This window comes from Pinus tabuliformis, chromosome Q, assembly GCF_031772625.1.
Source record: "Pinus tabuliformis cultivar Carrire ecotype Pingquan chromosome Q, CPIR1, whole genome shotgun sequence".
Classification (NCBI taxonomy): Eukaryota; Viridiplantae; Streptophyta; class Pinopsida; order Pinales; family Pinaceae; genus Pinus; species Pinus tabuliformis.
Genome location: NC_142296.1, coordinates 531,519,155 through 531,525,350, shown reverse-complemented (window position 1 = coordinate 531,525,350; position 6,196 = coordinate 531,519,155).

The following is a 6,196-nucleotide window of genomic DNA, read 5'->3' as shown; positions in this document are numbered from 1 at the left end:
CCAAGTGTTAATACTTCAGCCAATATCGTTGTCTTCATCTCCCCCAATGCGGATACTGCATTCTGCACTGATGCTCAGAGTTCTTCTGCCTCTTGCATGGCATCCTACAAGTTCTTTGCCAGTTGTTCATTCTCGGTCATCAGATACCAAACATTTGAGTTTGTTGCTCCTGCATAGCCCAAGTTGTCTTGGGCAATGGCAATTGGATGCTTCCTAGTGTCCACCACTATCACCCTTTCCTTGATGAATACAGGTGATGCATGACCATCCAGAAAGTTCTTCCACCATGCCTGTACAATCTTCTCCTGCAACTCGTCAAATGATAGATTGTGCACATCCATGATCAGATCATCATCAAGGAGAACAACATCTCCTTGCTCGCTTGAGGTTGGTTCTAACACTGGAGGTGGTGGAGACTAAGGGATGACTTGTGGTGCTCACGGCATCATATCAGTGTCTTCATTTTTTGGCTTCTGTTCCAACTCCATGTCTGTCACTTCAGTTAATTTCTCATTCTAATGAGCAAGCTCCCGATCCTGCATCTGTTCACCCTCTTCCTCAACTACTGGTTGTTTTGGCTCATCAACCTGTATTGACCCTGTTCGCTATGTCATCGCGACTTTCCTTTGTTCTTCTTGTTTCTGCTTCTTTTCTCTTTCTCTCCTCCTTAACTATTATTCTTCCTTCAACTTCTTCTCTGTCTCCTGTAGCTTTAGTTTTGCTTCTTGAAACCTCTTCTTTTCTCTCTTTATCCGCTGCTCCCTCTTTGCTTCCGCTGCCAAAGCTACCTTCTCAAGGATAGGATCTGCCTTCATTTTGCAACTTTGCTCTCCCTCTAGGTTCTCATTAACCTTCCTCTTTCCCTTGTTAGCACTGGATTGTTGCCTTTTGTTGTTGTTATTGTTGCTTTTGGACCTGTTGTTGTCTGCGGAGCAACCATACAAGCTTTTGCTATACTTACTAGCTCGTTGAGTCTGGAGGCATTGTAGCAGTACCTCCAAGGGTCCTCCTCTTGCCAATGACATGTCCTATGGATCTACGGAATGTAAACTCGTGTACAATGGTCCTTGCAAATACTATGGGGATCATACAGATTAAAATCCTTGGTGTTGAACTTGAATTTCACTATGTCCTTAGCCTCGACATCTACATCTTTCAAGCTCTTAATCTCGTATAATCTGATCAGCAAAGGAAGAGCGGGCCATGGCACTTTCTTCCTCCTATGCAATTGTGCTGACAACCTTGTAGCAAGGTGGTATGAAACTTCTTGCATGATCAGTTTGTCAATGGCATGCCTTGGTAGAACATGTGGAGGATTCTCTTCGCAAAACACTCTGATGAAGGTGCCACGTGGTGAGGCATACCAATCTACAATTTTTACTATCGCCTCCTTTGCTTCTCGGGACATGCAAGGTGGATCTTGTTCAAAGATAAGCTTGTACAACGGGATGATAAAATGATCAGTTAAACTTGCCATCACTCCTCGATAATTGAAGTTGGAAATAAACTTGCAATAGATGTTGACGACAGTCTCTTTTGGTGTCCATGTCCAACTCATGCAAGGGAACTGTTGTTGGGCACATATTGCATCCAGTAAGTATGCAGACATGTAAAACATTGCTTGCTCATTCTAGGGCAGATTTCGAGCCTTAGCCACATGGGACTTCAATTTATGAGCCAATGGATGCGACTAGTTGAATAGCCTCCCATAGTTCACCAATTGGTCCAATAAGACTACCCACCTATCATGAAAGGTTTATGTGTTCTCTTGACCATATATTTTGTATTCAAAGATGACCAAGAACTGGTAAGCCTTCTTGAGGGACTTCATCTTGTAAACATGGGTGGGTGTCTGTCTAAACTTCGACAGCTCTTTCACCCAGCGCTTGACAATGTCTCTTGCGTTCACATAGCTATGGTTGGCATAGAAAGGTGAGTCCATGCGCTTCACCGGCTCGAGAAAGTGATACATCTGCTGAAAGTTCTCTGCCCTAAAGGTGGCAAGCTCTCTCCCATTGGGAGTGCTCAATGTCATAGTCTGCTCATCTGTATGTAAGATAATCCAGCTGATGATGTCCGCACATGGGAAGGCGGGGTACCTGCATGCAGCCTTATGTAACCCTGACCATTGGATGCTAAGATAAACTTGTCGGTCCTCAAAATCTGCCTTGAAGTCCTTTGCAAAAGTGTCTTTAATTTGTTGTCATGTCAATGTTGTTCCCTTCTCAATGAATGATCTAATAATCACCCTATGAGTGACCTCAGTTAAGAATTATTAAATGAAGGCATTACAGACTCATATGTTGGTGCATGTGTCTATGTTATTTAAGCAACGGATCGATCAGATTGTAAATACACAGACACTTGAAATGGAAAATAGCAGAGAAACACAGTAAGCAAATACAAAAACACAAGAAATTAATAAAGATTTCACCCTATCCTCCAGGGCTACATCTCCGGTCCAGCTCTCAGTGGTGGCCTTCTTTTATTGTGTCTTCAAGCAGAGAATTACAATGAAGGAGCTCAACACGAGTCCCTGAAACAGATTGGCTTAGCGGGGTGGTTCTTGGATTCCCCAAACCACTGGAGTACACAGACTCTCTTCCTTACCAGCTCTTTGACCTCTCTGGTCTGACAGATCCTCTCTGGGATGGCTTGAATCTCTCAAGCTCTCTAGTGCTCGATGCTGCCTTTGGTCAGCTCGGCCCTCTGTCCTCTTTCTACTTTTTGCTTCACAGGTTCTTCTCTTCGTTGTCTTCTATCCTCGATGTTCCGTCTTTCGATTCCAGACTCCCTTTTCAGTGTCCTTTATGTACTCTGTTCATGGCTTTAAAGCCATTCGAGTTCATGGCGGTTCGGTTCCTCTTCCACCTTCGTCGATTTTCCTACTTGCAGCTGCGCTTGGAGTTCCTTATTTTGGTGCCATCATCAGACTTCACAGGGAGTGGCCACTTGCCCTCCTGCAAACTGTGCCAGCCTTCCGTCGGTTCAATTCTTCGGTTACGTCATGGAATGAGTCTTTTGCCACCGTGGCAGTCAAAGTGGACCTCAAGTTCTTCTAAATCATGGCTTATTCCCTCGTTAAATCTGGTCCTACCATCGAGCGTGATATCAACCGTCAGATCTGGATTCCCCAGATCCAATGCCATCCGCTCATTTCGCGTGGTTGACTTGCTCGACCGTTAGTGTGTGATGAGTGGTGGTTTTCTCTCTCCTCCGCTTGCCACGCATCGACCGTTGAGTGGAATCGCTCCGCTTCCACTAAAACTACTCGCTGCCCATGGATGCCTCCGATCAATACCGTTGCTTTCGAAGTGGGTCCCGCCTTTAGCGATTAGCCTTTTGTCCCACTGTTTTCACGGCTCCCACGCGACCGAGTGCTCGGGGCTTCTCCATTTTGAGGTTTTTCGCCCAGCGATGCGCGATTAGTGCTAATCGCACATCAAAAACTGCCTCTGTTTCCCGATCCAGGCCTCCCATGGGCTAATTTCGCCTCTCGCATAGTCTCCATGGGCCTCGATCAGCGCGCTTTGACCGAGGTCCTCATCGTTCCACGCTGGCTGCCACTACCACTGGTTTAGAGGTGTTTTTGATCATTGTTTTAAATTCTTTGAAGTCTGTTCCAACCTGGTACAGCCATGACTCTATTTATCATTCTTTATGGATCCAATTTAGATCACGGCATTCCCACTGAAAAGCTTTTGGACCACCAAAAGTTGGTTTTCTTTCAAGCATCGACTAAGTGAGGGTATTGTTGTCTCACTTGCCTAATCTCAATCCACTTTGTACTACTCGGCTTCAAACCTTTGAGTCCAATTTTGAGGTACTCAACATCTCCTTTGCGCGTTGCCCTCACCTTCCTGTCCAAGACTGTGTCTTCCTGTAATTCATTCAAATATTCAGGTAGCAGGTCATCAATAGAAGGCAATTGACTTTTCTCTTCAGGATACTCAATCATTGAAGGTTCAAACAATCTCAAGCAATCTACATTTACGGCTGAGTAGATGTGCATGTAAGCTGGTAGATCAAGGCGAAAAGCATTTTCACCAATCTTCTCAAGTATCCTAAAAGGTCCATACCTGATAGGCTTTAGCTTTTTACCTTCACCTTGCATCCTGTCCTTACTGATATACAGCCAAACCTGGTCTCCAACTTGAAAACTATGCTCCATTCGATGCTTGTCATGCTTAGCCTTGTATCTGGCTTGGCTTTTTTCCAACTATTCCTGTATTTCCTGGTGAATCTCCTGGATCTGTTCAATGAACCTAGTTGCCTTGTCCACATCACTATGTCCATCAACCGTGGTGTCTTTACCAAAGACAAAATCCAAAGGAGACCTTGGTGTGAAACCAAAACAGGTTTCAAAAGGAGATCTCTGTGTAGAAGAGTGTTTTGCTCTGTTGTAAGCATGCTGCACATAACACAAATGTTCATCCCAAAGCTTAGGATGTTTGCTGCAATATCCTCTGAGTAACTGGATCATTGTCTTGTTAACAATTTATGTCTGGCCATTGGTTTGTGGATGAAAAGTTGTGCTTTTCTTCAGTTGGGTGTCCATCAGCTCCCACAGACTTGACCAAAACTTCCCCACAAATCGGGTGTCTCGATCAGATACAATAGAAGTGGGTAATCCAAAATGAACCCATACATGTTCAAAGAACAGTTTTGCAGTTTGTTCAGCTGTAATCTGTTTATTACAAGGTATCAAAATACACATTTTGCTAAACCTGTCCACAACCACATACAGATAATCATGACTTTTCCTAGATTTAGGCAGTCCTCCAACAAAATCCATGGAAACATTTTCCCAAGGGTGAGAAGGAATTGGTAATGGAGTGTACAAACCTAGTTTTCTATTGTTGGGCTTGCTTTTGGCACACATTGTACACCCTCTTACATATCTAGAAATTGTCTTATTCATTTTCAGCCAATAACAAAATCTTTGCAGTTGTGCAACTGTTTTACTTGCCCCAAAGTGACCTGATATGAGAGAAGTGTGTGCCTCTCTAATTATCTTTACTCTCTTTGTTTGTGGAATGCAGAGTTTTCCACAATGATATAAGAGTCGGTCCTTCAAATGATAATCCAATTCTTCTACCTTTTTGCCTTGACTCAAAGTTGCATATACATCTTTAAAGTCTATATCTTGAGCATATTGTTCAATGTAACTTTCATGTAGTACAGAATTATGCTTAAGTATAGTAGATGCATTTATAATGGGTCTAGATAACATGTCTGCAACTTTGTTATGTATGCCCTTTTTATATTTGATGACTAAATGAAACTGTTGTAGAAAACCCATCCACCTGTAATGTCTTGATTGCTGCAACTTAGTTTGGGAGTGTAAATATTGAAGTGGTTGATGATCAGTATGTATTACTGTCTCTTTGCCCATTAAGTAATGTTTCCACTTTTTCACACTCTGAACTAATGCATACAATTCTTTGTCATATGTAGGATAGTTAACTACTGTAGGATTAAAAGTCTCAGAATGATAACATATGGGTTTACCGTGTTGTGTCAACACTGCTCCCATGGCATAGTCATTGGCATCTGTTTGGATCTCAAATGGTCTTTGTAGATCAGGCAGTGCTAGTACAGGTGTTGTACTAATATTTTCTTTCAAGGTGTCGAAGGCTTTCTGATGTTTGCCTCCCCACTGAAACACCTTGTTCAATCCTGTCAAAGCATGTAAGGGAGCTGCAATTGAGGAAAAGTTAGAGATGAACTTCCTCCAATATTATGCTGCTCCTAAGAAGCTTCTCACTTCTGTAGCAGACTTGGGTTTAGGCCAGTTTACAATGACTGCCACTTTAGAGGGATCTATTTTCAATTCACCACCCCCTACTATATGACCCAAATAATTTAGATATGTTTTGCCAAATTCACATTTTGAGAGTTTAACATAAAGTTTTTCTCTTTTCAAAACATTTAATGTCTGCTTAACATGCTTTAAGTGTTCCTCCCACGTTTTACTAAAAATCAGAATGTCATCCAGATACACAATAACGAAATCATCAAGAAAAGGCCTGAGTACATCATTCATTAATCTCATGAAAGTAGCAGGGGCATTGGTCAAGCCAAAAGGCATAGCCAACCACTCATACAATCCCTTCTTTGTTTTGAAAGCAGTCTTCCATGCATCTTGCTCTGCAACTCTGACCTGATGGTATCCACTGTGCAAATCCAGCTTGGT